At 37.5% G+C, this 19,312-nt stretch overlaps 1 pseudogene; it reads left to right on the forward strand.

Annotated features, from left to right (window-relative positions):
• Nucleotides 1-18,195: 18,195 nt before the first annotated feature.
• LOC110208929 (DNA-directed RNA polymerases I, II, and III subunit RPABC5 pseudogene) lies at nucleotides 18,196-18,398 on the forward strand (annotated as a pseudogene).
• Nucleotides 18,399-19,312: the final 914 nt, after the last annotated feature.

Raw genomic sequence — 19,312 nt, forward strand, 5'->3', positions numbered from 1 at the left:
TTCAAAGACATAAAATAACATCAAATGGCAGGTAAAAGAATGACCTAGTTAAACCCCTGTCGGAAGCAGATCCCTATCCTAGCATCAAATGACTCTAATGGGTTCACAGGTACCATCAAAATATAAATAGAAATAAGATGGATTTTATCTTTTAAAAAAAGCTATTGCCCAATATGGAGATAAAAGGAATTAGATGCCTGTTAAATTTTAGAAAGATTATAGAATATAAAGTAAATTAAAAGTTCCCCAAGAGGTCGTTGTAGGGAAAGGGTTTTTAGAAGCCATTTCCTATATAAAAATGTGAGATTATTATTATTGCTAATATCAGTACAGCTTCAAATTTATAATGTCCTCTGTGCATTGTCTCCATGGATTCTTTATTTCATAGAGACAAAACACAGCAAACACCATTTGTCATCCACAATGCATATCTGATAGTGGTAAGTTTGCAACGTTAATTTCTTCAAACTGTCCTTTGAATGAGCATGTAAAGGAGGTAAATTCTAGTCACCCAGACTGTTAAATATTTTTTGGCATATGGGGAAAGGCAGGGTGGAGGTGAGAGCAGTCTTAGAGAGGAAAATTAATTGTTTGGATCTAAATCCTAAATTTTAGGTATATTAAAAATGTATCTAAATAAACAGGCCTTCTTAAGAGATGTGTAATTATGATACAAAGTATCCCAGATGCCTTAATGTAGTTTTAGGCCTAAAATTAAATGAATTCATATGGCACAGTGGACAGAGCACTGGGCTTGGAATCAGGAAGACTCATCTTCATGAGTTCAAATCTGGCCTCTGATACTTACTAACTGTGTGACCCTGTGCAAGTCACTTAACCCTGGTTGCCTCAGTTCCTCATTGGTCAAATTAGCTGGAGAAGGAAATGGCAAACCACTCCAGTATCTTTGCCAAGAAAACCCCAAATAGGGTCATGAAGAGTCAGACATGACTTAACAAAAGGTCTTTACAGCCTTACCTTTAAATATCATTGAGAGTGTTGGTACATTTGGTCCCTTAGGAAGTATTTTAGTTAATGAAAAAAAGAATTAATAAAAACAAGCAAGGATATAGCCTATAAAATGTAACCGGGCAAATTAATGGATATTTTAAAATGCTTGAAACTGCATCGATGTTTGGGACACCCATATATAAAGCATTGTAAGTTGAATGGACAGTCAAACATCTAGTACATTTTAGGTATGTGATCAGCTGTTGTCTCAGCTCCCTCTCTCTCCATACCAAGCGGCCATCCATAGACAAGCTTTGCAGATCAGACTAAGCATGTATTAGTCCATGCTGATATTCAGAGATCTGAAATGGCCTTGAGTCAACTCAAAAGGACTCCAAAAAGATTATGTAAGTCTAGTTTCCGCCACATAAATTCTCCATTCCTAAAGTCCCAAACCAAATTGGAATCTCTAGCCAATGCTAGTGCTCCTAGCATCCTTCAAACAATGGATGGTCTAGGTTTGGGTTGAATCTCCTGCTTCAGCCAGTAGATCCTTCAGATCCTACCTTGGTCTGGATCTGATGACATACATATTACTGGGAATACTGGCCATTTGCCTCCACAACTGTATACAATGTCTTACAATGGAGTTTTTGCTTTCTATTTATTACTTCTTTGGTCTTACTTTTAATAGTAAAAAAGAAAACATGCACTAAAAATTAAAATTTTCAAATTGATGCTCCAAATAAAAATGCTGCCTGAGATGCCTTTTTAAAAAGTATATATCATTTTATCAGTGATAAATGTAAGTGCTTCCAAAACATGTTAACTGTGATTAGGCGCAGTTACTTATCATTCCATACAGGGGTACAAAGCAAATGTTAAGTAATTATAACAAGAGATATGCATCTCTCTGTCTTCGAATCCCTACAAAGGAAGAAAAGGTAATTTGATAGTACACTTCTTCATGCAATATTTTTTTTAATTTATAGAAATGATACATGTTAGAGTCTAACTGGATCTCAGATAAATAATCCAATCCTTTCATTTTATAGGCCGACTTAGGCACAGTGTATTGAAATTGACTTGCCTAAGTGCCTACAGCTAGATAATGGTAGAGTTAAGAACAGAAACCATGCCTTCTGGCACCCAGTTCAATAGTCTTTTCTTTAATAATAAAATTTGCTATAAATAAACTATTATACCTAGTTTCCTGAAAGAGAGAGACTTTTCAACAATTACTTAGCTACTACAACCACTCAAAAAGATGGTAGGTATTAATTTAATAGAAATATAGATAATGAAGATTACTTATAATAAAATTGCTCTATTTGTGTGGTACAAAAATTAAAATGAGTACAGACCTATCAATAGCTTTAAAATTTATGACTTTCCAAGTAAAGAACATGTGACACTTTCCTTTGAACTTTGAAAATACACGAAATTCCTGGGGTTTTTTTTCCTTCCTTGTTTACCCTTTTCAGTATAAATAGCTACTCAGGCATTATAGCTAACTTACGAATTTCAAAAATGAAAATTGTCTTGTAGTGGCATGAATTTGTATCCACGTCTTACCTTTATATGTCATTGAGATTTCCTGCATGTTTGGTCCCTAATAGAGTATTTTATTCAATAAAAAGAGGAATTAATAAAGAATGAGAGTACACTTAGCCTATAAAGTGTAATTGGGCAAATTAACAAATGTTTAAAAATCAAAATGTAACTAATCTAGTAAAAATGGGCTTAATACATCTATATACTTACAACATAGTTATTATCCAAAATGAAAATAATCTTAAATTAGTATGTACTAAAAAGCTTCTTTTTATTGTGGGTCTCATTTCTCATTAGAAAGGATTGCAGAAGAACAGATTAACTAAAAGTGTATTCCCAGTCTTACTCTTCTGTATTCTTCTGTATTCTCAGTGCCGACATGTGTGCCTGTGAATTATCAGTTTGACACTCCAACTTGAATTCAAATAGTGGGTTAGGTGTATTAGAAGCCAAATTGTGACCGCAAGCAAGCACACAAGTGGCCCAGTTCTGCCTATAGACAGCAAAAATCAAGCTGTTATCTGAGTCCTTCTAGATCAGCAATTATATACTAGAATATCAATCTGAATAATATATAGTAATCCAAAAGGCAGGAAATCCCTACATCTGCTTTATGGGCAAAGTACAAACATATTCACTGTGTAGAACACACAAGCACAGAAACCTTACCATTTATGACTGTAATTAAATTATAATAAATTCTAGTAACACTTTAAGTTTGGGGGGAAAAAACTTTATGTGGATTAGCATGCAAATAAGCTTACCTCAAAAATTTAAAAGTTGGAAAAACACTAACCATCTCAAAAATTATAAAAGAATTAGCTATTTATATTTTATAAGGTACATAGAACCCTTAATTCTAGAATAGTGTAACAATTAACTTCTAATTTATGCTAATAGGAATTGGCCATTGACTCTAAAACATTTTAATTTCATTATTCTTGTTAGTAATCTATGTCTTATACCAGATCCCTTATGAAGTTGTGAAAACAAATTATAAACATATGCAACGTTATGTAGGGTTCTAGAAAAAGTGTCATAGAGTATATTGGGGAAGGTCATCAGTGGGAAAGGGACCTTAACAATCTGAAATTTTATTAGCAAATAAGCTTCAGTATACAGTATTTAGGATATTATGAAACTCAGTACTTTGTCATTTTTTGTAAAGAAAATTATTTTTGTGCAATAATACAAATTCCATCTGCTCTAGAAATATGCTTTTAAAGAAAAAGCAAATGGGCCTGGGAATAGATTATACCTAAGCCATTACATTAAATTTTTTAAATGCTTATTTATGATAGTAATTCACCTTGCTATACACTGATTTTAATCTTGAATTTGTCAGCAAGGGTTTTTCCCACATGCTATTAACATCTATGTTACTGATTAGTTATATTAAGCTGTTTTTATTAAAATACTTATGGTTCATATTGCATTAATAAAGACTACCCTGTAAGCAAACTCAGGTTTATTTTCATACTATTCATAGCCCCAGCATTCTTAGACAATTCTTGGATATTCTGCTAGGGTTTTGGTGCATCATGTAAAAATGTTTGCTTATTTTAAAAAATGAGTCAGGAAAGATATTTCTGAGGTTTTGCCAGTACCAGACTGGGCCAATGAGGAAAAGCAACAGTACGACTTGTAATCTGTCATTTTAGTGACATTCTCTTAGAAATTGCTAATGTCTAACTTCCTATGTTTTTGATGCTCTGGTGTTAGGAAACTTGAGGTGAGATGTTATGTTTTTGGAATTTCAGGTTTCTTATATTATAAACTCTGCTAAAATAGTGTTAAGGGAAAAGAACTAGAAAAGGAATATGTAATCACTTTAGCGTCCCTTCAATGTAAATAGATGTGTGTGTATAATATGGGAAAACAAGTAAATATCATATTTCAAAATATACACAGTAAAACATAAGCCACCAAACCTCATCCTGACAGCAGTTCATGGTCATTTCTATGGTCTGAGATCAAAATATGTGCCAACATTCTACAACAAAAACTATGAGTTAAGAAAGTACTTTCTTTTTTAAAAAATGTGGTTAACAGTGGCATTCAAATGCATTCAAATAGCAATCACTGAGATGTGTTTACACCAATGTTTTGTTACAAAGCAATTTGGCAACTGTCAAATGGATGGTCATTTTTTCACTTGCACTAAATTAATTTTCATAAAACCTGACACTGATGTAATGTTGCATTCTCCATGGACTATCTCCTCCTTTCATTTCACTGACAATTTCACATAGAACTTGTTACCCTTCTCCCACTCACCGGCCACCCCCCGCCCAAAAAAAGTGGCTAATCCTATTTCTGGACTTGGTTATGATTTGAATTTTAAAAGAATATGAGGATAATTCATCAACATGCGTGTATGTACGGACTAAGCAATCGATCGATAGTTCTCATGGATGGCTCTTTCAGTGAGAGAACAATTCACTCCTAGAATCCACCACTATCACCCTTCAGTTCAGTCATTGACCCAAGGTCTGTTTTATACTGTGTTCTTATTAGGTTCTCTAACCATATTAGTAAATATGAGCATTCAAGAGGGTTTAAAGCTGCTTCTAAGTCACTCCCAAGAAAAGAAATGTTCTGTAGAAATCACTCAGGCATGGAGACTCCATCATTTCCATGACTGAAGATTGTTGCCCAAAGACTAACTGAAGGGCTCATAGAGAAATGCCTCTGGGCTAAAAAAAAAAAAATGATGCAAAGATGCCCACTTAGAGAATATATACTTAAAACAAAGCATAGAATGATAAAAAAAAAAAAAATTTCAGTGAGCTCTTATGGCATTCACAAAAATTATGGGAAACTCCCAGGAGGAAAATACTATGTACACACCAAATGAAGCATGTATGTTATAGTGCTTTCTGACCACATAGTCATTTTTAAATATAGCTGTTTTTTGCATATTGATATTTAAACAGCATGCAAAATTCTTCTACAGAGTATTTCTACATTTCTTGGCATGATTTCTTGGCAAAATGGTTTCCTGGGGATCAATTCTAGGTCACAATTTTTAAAAGAAAGAATTTTTAAAAACATACCTTTAGGAGGAAGGAAGTTGCTTTACTGAGAATGGTTATTATTATGCTTGCTTTCACCGCCTGGAAAAAAAAATAGATTGTCAAAAGACCTTCTATCTTGCAACGAACAGCCTTACTTAGGAATATCACATACTATTAAAGAGTCTCCAGTAGTTCATCCCAACCTACACCTCCACTGCAAGTGAACTAAATTAAGACTTTAAACTATAGGATTTAAGGTATATTGGTAGAATGAACACTGAGGTAATTATCTGTATAATTTAAACCTATAAACACATTAATGCTAAGCCATCAAATAATTAAGGCAATGTGGATCTTTTGCTTGAAATAGCTATGATAACTGGAGTTCTGCATTTTACCCGGGGACTGCAGGTCTTGTCTAATAGCAATGCAATTTCAGGTCAATCCTTAAATTCCTGGGAATGTGTGTGTGTGCTGTTGTTGTTGTTGTTGTTGTTGTTGTTGTTGTTGTTGTTGTTGTTTAACTTCCTTTCATTTTGCATCACCTAGTACCTACTTTAGTTAACCTATCTGCATTTTTAAAAAGTCACCAACTTAAGAGTATGTTTGCAATTCAAACTCATTTTGAGCACATATTGATAAAGTTGAATTTATGAAAAATAAAGTAGATTTTTAATTCCATTTCTTCATACTGGAAATCTACATGCAAAAAAAAGTTTTTCATTTCCTCACACACTAATACTGCATGTATATGTCAACAGTTTTTCAAATTATGAAATGTAATTATTTTATCACCTTTTCTTCAGGATAGAAGTATGAGAACATGGTCATTTTTTACCATGCTAAAAACTGATTTTCTGCTGAAATTATCAAAAAGCATTAGAATTTCACATCTAAAGTATAATCTAACTCTCAAACTGAATACCTGTGCTTTAAAAACAAACAAAAAAACCTTCTTTGCCCCTAATTATTTGGTGATTTTGGTGGTTATATGACATTTTCTCTAGTTGTACAAATTATACTATGTGTATGTCTTTTGAATACTTGAAAATTCAAAATATTAAATGGGAAAAGACAGAACAACCATTTTTAGATATTTATGTGGCTTATTCCATTTAGCATCAGATATGAAACAATTTGGATAACTGCAAATGTTAATTTTATAAGGTGGCCCCTAAATTGTAAAGAATGAACATTAATATGTCTATCACTCTCTCTCTCTCTCTCTCTCTCTCTCTCTCTCTCTCTCTCTCTCTCTCTCTCTCTCATCATAGTTATTCTTTGAGCCTTAACAGAAGTTTATTTCTGAAAATGTTCATTTTATAATGAATTAATGAATTTAACCAAGCAAGAGGGGAAATAACCAAACTAATGTCATACTTCCAAAGAATATTCACAGAATTTTCAAGTACAAGAGCCCAGTATAAAAAGGGGTTGCTATGTTGCACTGACACCTAGTGTATCAAGTTAGTTAATACAAGGGATGACATTGATCCCAATATTTGTTTCTTAGAAGAAAATGGTTCAGAAACTAGGAACCAAAACACCTAACAAGTGTCTCTTGTGATATCATAGGTTATGAACAATTGCCTAATTCAGTGTAATAAAAAGAAATATTGAAATTGTTGTTGTTAATTGTAAAGAATAGTATTAAAAAGCTTATCTAGAAAGGGAAGAAAGGGTGGAAAACCAGTGTCCTTTCCCCAAATCAGGACCAATTTTATTGCTGGAATGTAAATGTAAATGAGAATACAAACATGTCTCTTATGATGTTTTTAGTACCTTCCTGAGAGTCACTTTTTCGCTGAGGAAATAGCCTTAAATTAAAAGCATTGATTTTTTTAAAAACCTAACAATTTGCTTCTTCAAAGTATCCTACCTTTTTCAAACAAGATTCTGTTACTACAGTGTTCAAAATCTTGTTGCTTTTTTCACAGTATGCTCTAAGTCTCAGAATCTTTGACAATAGAAGTAAAGGAGTTTTAACATGAAAATAAAAAGCAAACCACATATTTATATATTATCACATATTTGTGATGAAGCTTTGCTGCCCATACCTGGATCACCTAACATGGAGGCACCCACGTGGGAGTCACAGGGGCATGCTTCCTGTAGAAGACATCCTATGTTCCCTTACCAGACTAGTGGGAGAAGCCTTGTCCATTGGCTATGTAGCCAGAACAGGTTGTTTCTTTAAAACTACCAACCTGGGTCAGTCTTTACCTCTGAGAAGGAGAGGTGAAAAGTCCTATTCATCCACAACATGGGTACCACAAACTAAGCTGCACCACCACTTGGACCCCTATGGCTCTAAGAAACAGGCTTGAAGTGTTGTGTTCTGTTTAGTTTGTCCTTTTCAGTTCTAGGTATGGGAAGCAGAGTCCCTGGAACCAGGCTTGAGGGCAACCAGGGAATTCATCTCATTATTTCATGGCTCACCATGGATCAGGAGGATACTGGAAGACTAAAACCTCCTGGATTTTGCAATCTCCAAAAACTCATCATTCTGCAAGATGAAATTAACCCTGAAACACATCTCCTCAGAGCATTTCCCACCCCAGCTGCAGGACTTGGCTCCAGCACCAAGTAACCTTCCCACTCATACACAGTTTTCAGCGCAGGCACTGTCTTTTGCCTTTTTGTATCCCCACTGGTTGGCACGGTGCCTGGCACATAGTAGGCACTTAACGTTTATTGACTATTGACTATGGTACTTTTATAACATAGCTGACTGGCACCCCTCTCTCAGTGCCAGGCATTTTATACTTCTATCAACACCAAACCTAAAGATTCCACAGTACTCTGGGAGTCTCTCATGTATGCAATTGATTCAAGCCTCTCCCCGCCTTTTAAGAGCCTAGTGACTAGCATCCATTTCTATTTCACCATTTAACATTGGCTCACCTTTTTCAAAGAAATAGCAAGAACAAACATACAAACATCTTCCCCTCCACACACACACCAAAAAAAAGCTTCTGGGGCATAATCCTGAACTATACCACCTTGAGCAGCTAGATGGTGCAGTGGATAGAACACTGAGCTGGGAAACAGAAAGACTCATCTTCCTGAGTTCAAATCTGACCTCAGACACTTACTAGCTATGTGACCCTTGGGCAAGTTACTTAACCCTGTCCCTGTTGGCCTCAGTTTCCTCATCTGTAAAATGACCTAGAGAAAGAAATGGCAAACCACTCCAGTGTCATAGCCAAGAAAACCCAAAATGAGGTCATGGAGAGTCAGACATGACTGAAACAACTAAACACCAACATTACCACCTTAGCTTGGTAGGGAGGTGGGGAAAGTTAAAAGAGAGATTTGGCTCATAATTTAGCTCAGTTCTTACATCAAATTTAATTTCAAAGTCCACAGTGTTGCCTTCTGCTGATCTGGACTTCTAGAAAAGCCACTGGTGGACTAGCTGCAACATCTAGCCTATATTCCTTGAATTCCTATCTGAAATCACTTACTAGCTCTATGGCCAAGTGTAGTATGGGGATAATAATAGCACTTATCTTCCACAGTTGCTGTGAGAATTAAATGAGTCTATGTGCACAGGGCCTGGCACATAGTAGGTGCTTAATAAATGCTTCTTTCCATCATTCTGTCTCTTCCCACCCTCTCTGCTGCAACCTCTATTCATGTCTCTGTGTATCTCTCAATTTAGTTGGCTACACAATTACTGATTTTGTAAGTTTTTTTTAAAAAAATGATTTTTCATTTTCTATTTCATTTCCATAGTCTATGAAAATGTCACCTACTTCTTTCTCATTTTAAAGTTTCTTACTTTTGTGCATATTTGCCTTTGTGAATTTGTTAACTCTTTTTTTAATTGCTTACTCAGTTCATTAACTCTTTCTTTTTCTATGTCATTAGTGTGAGTTTTTAGAGATAAAATCTTTTCTCCAAGGAAGATTTTGATATATCCCCAAAAATGTTGTTATGTCATCAGTCTGTAAATAAACTTTTATTAAGCACCTACTAAGTGCCAGCCAGGTACTGTGCTTAGTACTGGGGATACAAAGAAAAGCAAAAGACACACCCTGCTCTCAAGGAGCTCACAGTGTGATTGGGGATGGGATTAGGGGTGGCACAGGAACAGACAACATGCAAAAAACTGTACAAATAAGCTACATGCAAGATAAATTTGGAATATTCCTGTAGAAGAGGATATTAGCTAAGACTTGAAGTGAGTGAGACGGTAGAGTTGAGAAGGAAGAACATACCAGATATAGGGGACAATGAAAATACTCTGAGTATAATAGTAGGTCCCAACCCAAGTCTCACTTGGTCATTGTTTGGATTTTGTTGGCTCAAAGTAAATGTAAATAGCAATTGTTTCTGTTCTGGCCAGAAACTTTGAGGGTCTTCCCCTCCCAGTTTGATTTTTTTGGGGGGTGAGTAGGTAACAGAGGCCATCTTTTGCACCATTTCTTACCCAGCCTTACTCAATGGATATTGGCTCAAACAAAATGAAACCTGGGAAGACCTTAGCTTAAAAAGGCCAAGGTCTCACACTGCATCCCAGTTGCCCTGATCTATGTCTTGCCACTGCACCCAGATGGCTCTGGAAGAGAGAGTGAAGCTGACACTTTGCAGAGCCCTCCCTCACTTAAATCCAATTTATGTGAAAGTCAAGACATCACTTTCCTGATGTCATTCATCCTCTCTGAGAATTAAGGACAAACAACAAACTCTGAGAAAAGAGATAAGAGTATTTTGGAAGAGTCCATATCACTGGATCATAGAATATATCATGGAATGTAAGATGTAAAAAAACTGGAAAAATGAGAGAGGTAGGTTATAAAAGGCTTTGAACCCTAAACAGAGGATTTCATAATTGATCCTGGAAGTGTTGGAGAGGCACTAGAGTTTACTGAGGGGAAGAGAGGGACAATAATAGGGTCAGAACTGCACTTTGGGAAGATTACTTTAAAAGGTGATTGGAAGATGGATTGCAATGGGGAAAGATGTGGCAGGAAACAAAAAAAAATAAGCTGTTGAAATTGTCCAGATGTGAGGGATAACAGCCAGCAGCAGAATGGTGGCAATGTCAGAGGAGAGAAATGGGAGGATGCTGGACTAGAGGTCAGCAGAGAAGCTAGGGCTGGATAAGATTTGAGAATCATCACCACAGAGATGATCGTTGAATCCAGGGGAGCAGAGGAGAAGGAAGGAAAAGGGCTCAGGATAGAACTCTGGGGGACACCTACAGTCAGCAGATGTAATCTAGGTGTAACTCCAACAAAGGAGACTAAGGTGTGATTAAATAGATAAAGAACCAGGAGAGAATAGTGGCATGAAAACCCAGAGAGAAGAGAATATCAAGGACAAGAGAATGATTGACAGTGTTAAAGGCTACAGAAAAGTCAAGATAGATGAATTTTGGGGAAAGGTCATTAGTTTTGGCAATCAAAAGAATAACTTTCGAGAGAACAGTTTTGGTTTGATGATGAGATCAGAAGTCAGACTGTAAAAAGAGAGTAAGAGGAAATGAAGCAGAAGTACCAATTATAGATAACCTTCTCAAGGAGTTTAGCCACAAAAGAGAAGAAAGATATAGGATAATTGCTACTGGAGACAGACGGAACAAGTGAGGGTTTTTTGAGGATGGTCATGTTTGTAGGCTGTAGGAAAGCAGCCAATATATAAAGAGAGATTGAAGATAAGTGAGAGAATAGGGCTGATGAGGCAGTTCCTGAAGAAGACAGAAAGGAATGGGATTACTTGTCTATGTTTGCCCTACCAAAAAGGAGGGCTACTTCTTCATGTGAAACCAGAGACAGGGAGGAGTTTGTGGCAGTAGGCATCTGGGTAAAGAGGGCAGGAGAAAGACTGTCAAGCAGGCACTGAAATCATTGAGGAAAGGAGGGGAATGTCCTGGAGGTCAGGACACAATAGCTGCCAGGAATTTGATTTGTTGGTAAATATGAATTCAGTGAATCTCAAATGAGGAGAAGTTATTGAGTAATGGTGGTAGAGGGAGAACCTGCAAGTGGCAATGGGGAGGCAAGGAGTATTCCAACTCTCCAATCTCAACTAATTAGTGAGTCTGTGGAAATAAGGGAAAGTTGCTTCTCAGCAGCCAGTGCTGGAAAGAGAGACTAGGAAAGCTGTGTCATAAGTAGAGAGCCAGGTCTTGATGAGATTGGTGACAGCCAAAAAATGGGAGGTGTGAGAATGGAAAAGATTCAGGATGAAACCTATGGAGTTGGCATTCCAGAGAGTATAGTGGAAGGGATGGGTAGCTTTAGAGTGGGACATTGTGGGGGTTTGGGTGGAAAGGAATGGGAATCAAGAACTAGGTAGTAGGGGATGAAGAATCGGATCTTGAATGACAGGTAAAAGTTCAAAATCATTGAGATTAGGGTATGACTGGGGATAATTTGTTCATTATTGAGAAATGAGTTCAAATAGATTTTCATTATCCACAGGAGTTTGGTTTCATGGTGGAGTTCTCTCAGGGCCTTAGGCAGTTCAGCTGAAGGAACATGTGCTGGGAGCTGAAGGAATAGTATTATTTTCCTTCCCCCAAGGCAGGAGTCATTAATGGAGACTTGGTGGAATGACTTTCCTCTTCTTCCATGGCAGGAAGGTGTCTGGCACCCATAAAATGGTGTTTCTCCTCTTTTCAAAGGATGCAAGAGACCAGACAGAAGACCTGGCTTGATGGAATGGCACTTTCTCCTCCTACCTCAAAGATAGGAGATGGTATAGAATGAAATGGTATTTTTCCTCCTCATTAGGGGACCTGGAGACCAGGAAGAAGACCTGGAGCAATAGAATGGGATTTCTTTTCTTTATTATTCTTCTCTTTCACACAATGATTGTTTCTATAATTTGTTCTTTGACCAACTCATTATTCTGGAGGTATTATTAAATCCCCATTGAGCTCATTTTTTTGCATATGTATCCTGAATTAAATGTTAATTAAAATTAAATGTTAAATAAAAATCACTCCACTTTGCATGTACTGCTCTGCTTGCTTTGCATCTGTCACAGAGTTGACACCACCTCACTAAGCCTCTTCTCCTCTCTGATTGGGTGACTAGAAGGTAGATTTATAGAGGGAACAAACTGGATTCTCAGCTCATTTCACTTTGCATCTGCTGCTTTGCCCACTTTCAACTCCACATAACAAAATGCTCCCATGCTAGGTGCCCCCTGGTGTCTCCTCCACCCCCATCACACTAACTTCCATTTTTGTGTATGTTGTCTCCCTTCATTAGATTGCAAACTTTTTGAAGGCAGGAAAGCCATCTTTTTATTAATTGTATCTCTACTACTTAGCACAATGCTTGGCACATAGTACATACTTAATGTTTATTGGCTATTGGGTTTATTGGATAAATACTATTTCATTGCATTACTTTATAAAAGATGTGTTTTCTATTTCTGACTTTTCTACATTTATCATTTACCTGTTTGCTAGAACATAGTCTAATTTTGCAAAAGGGCCAATTCTAAAAGGGGTGTGTGGGGGTGTGTGTGAGTGTCTGTGGAGGGGGGGGTGTATTCCTCAATGTTCTCATTAAGAAGATTCCATAACTTTTTCGAATCTAATTTTTCTAAAAGTTTTTTTTTCAGTTCTCTATTTTCCTTTCTGTTTTATTTATCCAGTTCTGAGAGAGGACCATTAAATTCCTACAATTTTCACATTACTGCATCTTTTGTGATTTAGATTTCTTTTCCTTTATGAATTTAGATAGAATGGTACATATGTTTAGTATTGAAATTGTTTCATTGTCTGTGGTACCTTTAAACCCTGTTTAACCTCTTGACATTGTGAATTTTTATTTTTTACTTGTCTGATACTTTTGTGATCTGAGAGATTTAGACCCCCTCAAAAACCAGAGTACAGGACAGGGTTGTCTGGAATGAATTCACAGACTCAAGCATTCTTTAAGTCAAAGTGGCAAAGATTTATTGTTACGCTATACAGCAGGCAAGGATTCTCAAGGAAACTGCCATGGGTGAGCAGAGCTCCTTATGGAACTTGCAACCTAATAGGAATGATGCAAGAGCTTATATAGGAAAAGTAGTGCATTATGTGCCAAGTATGCCAATTAGGTGATAACACACAACTACATCATTCACTACTGGAAACAAGGTGGGGGGGCATTTCCTAAGGGGTATATTTTTGGTCTGTTATGTCTGTAACAAGACAGTTTTGGGAGTTGATATCTATAGCTTGACCTCTGAATTATATATGGTAACTGTGGGCATCATCACTACTTGATAGTTCTGCTGGTATAAGATAGTACAAGGGAAATTCTACAGAAGTCAGCTTGTTCTTATAACAGGGAGAGATAGTTTACCTCACCGGGCCCACTCATGAGTCACTGCCAAAGATAGGGTCCTTGGGCTGGAGGGAAACTGTCTGAGGCCAGGGAGAAATTGAGATCCAAGCATAGGCACCCAAGCACCCCATCAATACCATGACTGAAACTCCTTTTTAACATTCACCTCATGTATATTAAATTTTGTTCCAGTCTCTCATTTTCAACTTGCATGTGCCTTTATTTATAAAGTATATGTCATATATATAGTAAATTGGTGGGTTTTATTTTTCTTATCAATTCTGTCATTCTCTTATTTTATTGGATTGGTTTATCCATTCACATTTAAAGATTTGATTGTTAGGTTGTGTTTTCCTTCATTTATTTCTTTTTTATTGACTTTTTAATGTAACTTTTTGCTTATATTTTACTTTTTCATTAATCAGAATTTACAAGACAGCTGGGTAGTACAGTGGATAGAGCACTCAGCTTAGAATCAGGAAGACTCATGCTCATGAATTCAAATCCAGTCTTGCTAGCTGTGTGACCCTGGGCAGGTCACTTAACCCTGTTGGCCTCAGTTCCTCATTTGTAAAATGAGCTGGAGAAGGAAACAACAAGCCACTCCAGTATCTTTGCCAAGAAAAACGCTAAATGGGGTCACAAAGAGTCAGAAATTACTTCAACAATAAAAAAACTTTTTCTCCCTCTCACATACCCCCAAATGAAAATAAAATCCTCATAACCAATATGGATAAACAAGTAAAACAAATTCCCATATTGACTATGGGCAAAAATGCATGCCTTGTGATTATGCCTTTTCCCTGGCTACTTGCAAAACTCCTTGTATGGTATTGAAATTATGAAACTTGATGCCTTAGGGTTTCAAGCACTGAACCTTTCTTTGGTAGCAATTTATTAATTTAATCCATCAATACCTTGTCTATAGTTGAAAGTTCTATGCAATTTTCTTGTATTATTTCTTGCATTTCGGTAGTCAGATTTTTTTTAAAAAGCTATTAAATTAAATCTGTTTATCTTTTCTTAAATGTCAGTTACTTCTGCTTGTATGGAATTCATATGTCCTTTTAAAGTTGTTTCTTGTTCTTCTGTCAAAAATTCTTTTTTTATGTTTTCTGAGTTCCAAAGCCATCATTCTGTCTCTTTCATAGTCTCTATTGATTTGGAGAGCTTTATCATTGTATTCTAATTTTTCTAGTATATTTCTAATTTGTGTTCCTTGATATTGCATTAAGAACTCTGATTTCTCAACTAATAATCTTCTTTTAACAGACTTTGAAGGGTTTGCATAATTTTTTTCACTGGAGGTTTTTTATTCATTTTCTTTTATAATATAATAATTGTTCCAAGTAGCCCTTTGAACTTTTTAAAAAACATTTATTTTTTCTTCTGTTTTTACAAGTGTCACTATTAGACTGTTTGGGAATTAGGGGACAGTTAGCTTTTCTCCCTTGAACTTTTTTCTTTCAGCTTTATTTTTCTATTCCTAGTAGTTTATACCTGGTTTCCCTCATCACCTTTTGACCTCCATACTTTTCTTTATTATTTAGAACCCCAAGGCTGGACATCTTCATCCTCCTTGAGTTTGGGAGTATGGATGCCCAGCTGGTCCCCTGTACAGAGTAAATTCAATGTGGGCAGGTTTGACCTGAGCCAGGGTTTAGCCCACTTTCACTTGGGCACAAAAGTCTTTTCCCTCCTAGCTGAAGCTATACTACACAGAAGTGTCTTATGCCCCCTGTAGTGCTCCATTTCTTTCACATGGCTTTGCATAATCAATATCATCTGCCTCGTACAGAGTAAGGAAAGGGAGTAAGAATGGAAGGAGAGAAAGAGCAAGGGAAGGCCCACACTTGGATGCTGAAAACACAAGTATTATAAGATTGGGCCTGATGGTCTTTGGATTACCATGACAGTTTCCCCTTAAGGGAGGCTGGACTTTATAGAATCTTTTGCATGGAAACCATTATTATAAGATTAGGCCTGGTGGTTTTGAAGTCATTATGACTGTAAGCTTATAGAACATATTCGTGGGGAAAAAACTGACAATAACAGCTATGTCCCCAGATAATATTTTGTCTACCGCCAGTTTGGTTTTTCTTCCTGATAACAAACTCCCCACAATAATATTTTGCCCTGACCCCTGATACACAATTCAGCCAGTTCCAGGGAGGCCATCCAAAATCAAAATATAAAAACCCCACTCTCAGAATAACACTTTGGAGTTTTACTTTATGTTAGTGTCTATGCCCGAGTTGTATGTTGGTACTCCTTTTCATCTCTCCCTTCCCTCTTATTCCCCATTGCTTACAATAAAGCTTTGCACTGAACTGATTCTCATTGTTTCACTTGAAGTTTTTTTTTTCTCCAAACATCTACAGCCTTTCCTTAGACATAAACTGGGTACCCAGACAAGGACTTAACCTATTAACAGCCACAGCTGCATTTGGGAAATAGGGCACTGTGAGTCCAGTTGTAGAAAGCAAAGATCAATAGGGCAACCTTTTGTCCTCCCAGGAGGGACTCCCTTATGCCAGAGAGCTGTTTCAAAACAACTGGGGCAGCAGCTCACAGGGTCTCAAAATAAGCTTATGAGGTTTCTTGTTCCTGGCTGAACTCTTAACATACCACGTACCAGAACAGGTAGGGATGAAAAGAAGATTTAAATATTTCAGTTTTCTGGTATTATTTAGTGACATTTTTACCTTGTATGTATCCCCTTACAGATTTGGTTAATCAGTCAATAAACATTTACTAAATGTTTACTATGTGCTAAGTAAGCACTGTGCTAAACATGGAGATAGAAAGAAAGGCAGAAACAATCCCTACCCTCAAGAAACTCACATTCTAATGAGAGGGACCACATGCAGGCATTTATACACACACAAGATAAATGCAAGGTAAATATGAGTTAATCTTAAGGAAGGTACTAGCATTGCCAGGGTCAGGGAAAGGGTTCTTGAATAAGGTGGTATCTGGAGGAAGATATGTAGGATTTGTAGATTTGTAGGAAGCCAGGAGGTAGAGGAAGTGGGAGAGAACTCTAAGCATGGGTCACAGCCAATCAAAACGCATGGAGAAGGGAGATGGAGTGTCTTGTTTGAGAAAGAGCAAGGAGGCCAGAGTCAATAGAGTAAAGGAGGGCTATAAAGTAGAAGACTAGAAAGGGAGGAAGGGGCAAGATAGTGATGGGCTTTAAAAGACAAACAAAAGGTTTTCAATTTGGTCCTGGAGGTAATAGGGAGCTACTGGCGTTTGAGTAAAAAGGATGACATGGTCAGAGTGGACATTAGGAAAACTGCTCTGGGTAATATGAAATCAATCTGGGCCAGTTGGTGAAGGGTCTGTGTTGTTATTCTTCATTCTCAAAGAAGACCAATGACAGCTGGGATGATTTACTTTTTTTGTCCTTGAAAGGCCTGTAAATACTAGCCAAGTAGTTTGCTTTTTTTTTTCCTAGAAGCAGTAGGAAGCCACTAAGGAGTTTCAGATTAATTAACCAAACTAGGGGCCCAGAAACAGAGGATCATTGGAGTCACATCTCACCAAACTAAGACCAGAAAGATTTGCGTTCAGTAGCAGTTGAAGTATATTTGTACCAGGACTGCAAAGTTACAATCTATTTACCTTGCTTCCTGTTCAATGTGTTTCAGTTATGTCCCAAGCTTAACGATGATTAGCCAAGATAATAGCTGATACTTACATAAACTTTAAGGTTTACATAGTGCCCAAGAAGGGCCTCCTTCCAGAGAGGTCCCTGACTCTGTGCTCTAACAGATCTGGGTTCAGTTCTGGGGAAGCCTGACCTCAAAGAGAGGTAGAAACAGGCTTTTTTCTCACTCTGACTTCATTTTAGCTTTATCTGAACCTTCCAATAAACTGGTGAGTTTGGTGCTGCAGGTACTTTTAATCCACACTTTATAAGTAGGGAAACTGAGGCTCAAAGAAGTCAGCTGACTTCTCCATAGTCAGACAGCTAGTGTTAGAGGGGCATTCAAAACCAGGTATCTTTAGATTCTAGACCTAGCATTTCACTATAAACAAGCTGTCTCATTCAGTAAGTTATCTCCCTGATACCACTTGACAATATTGAACCAAATATCATATATTAAATACAAGCTGTGCTTAATATAATATACTCAGCCGTACACTTTTATCCCCATTGTGAATAATGGCTTGATTAGGTGCAGAATGAGAATGGTGCAAGTTACTTAAAGAGGCCAGCTTTTTAAAAACAGAATTACACCAACGATTTCTTTGTCTGATTTTTTAAACCTCCAAAACGGGGCAGAACGGCAAAGCCAGAGCTGGGGTAGATGAGGAGGGAAGTCTAGGCGTGTACCCTCCACAGGTGCCGCTACCTCCTTGCCCTCGCCATGATCATCCCAGTGAGCTGCTGCACATGCAGCAAGATCGTGGGCAGCAAGCAGGAGGCCTACCTGGCCTGCTGCAGGTAGAGTACATCGAAGGGTATGCCCTGGACACACTAGGCCTGAAGCACTACTGCTGCCGTCAGATGTTGCTGGCCCACATAGATCTGATAGAGAAACTTCTGAACTACGCACCCCTGGAGAAGTGAACTCCCATTCCCAAAGGCCCAGCTCAGCCATTGGCCATATGGAGGGTCTGAGGAGGCCCCCATCCCTGAAGACCTTGATCAGCCATCTGCCACATGGAAGAGCCTCCATCAGCAGCTGTCTGCCACAAGGCCTCCAGAGATGGCAATAAACTCACTATTAGGAGCAGGGGGGAACTTCCAGAAGACATTTTGTAACTATTATACTTTTCAAACAAAATGGGCAGAGTAATTTCCCAACTTCCTACTTAAACCTTGAAGAAGGCGCATTAGGGTACAACGGCAATTGCAGAGTCCAAAGGGTAATAAAATCACGGTTCAACTCTCACCTAAGAAGAGTTTTATATTCCCACCCACTCTGGCTAATCCTAGGCCTTGTAGCCAGAATAAAAACCAAACAAACTTCACTCCTCCCAACACAGGACAAATCTACTCCAGGGCAGGCTTGGGGTTGTAACTGATCCTTATAGCCCTTCTTAAAAGTATAAAAACCAAGGGGAAACTCACTCAAACATAGGATTGCCACATAGGGCTCTATTTTTTGTTACTAAATAGTCTTCCTAGTAAAGCAATGTGTTTGGGGGGGCACAGCACTGGCATATGCATCAAGAAGACCTGGGCTTGTGTCCTGCTCTGATATATACTGACTGTGTGACATTGGACAAGACATTTAATGACTTAGTGCCCCCCAAAACTCTCTAAGATTGAACACTGTAGAAGTTAAGGATCTGCATAGGTAGAAGGAGCTCTCTCACACACCAGGGAAATCTTATGTACAATCAAAAATAACCACCACCAATATTCCTAAGTGCCTCATTCTATTATTTGGGACAACATAAAGATACAATCAAATATTCCAGGATCGAATATGATATTTGGCATTCAAAGCCCTTCCTACCTTTCCAGGCTTCTTATAC

Source organism: Phascolarctos cinereus, unplaced genomic scaffold (assembly GCF_003287225.1).
Source record: "Phascolarctos cinereus isolate Bilbo 61053 unplaced genomic scaffold, phaCin_HiC Scaffold_5;HRSCAF=322, whole genome shotgun sequence".
Lineage (NCBI taxonomy): Eukaryota > Metazoa > Chordata > Mammalia > Diprotodontia > Phascolarctidae > Phascolarctos > Phascolarctos cinereus.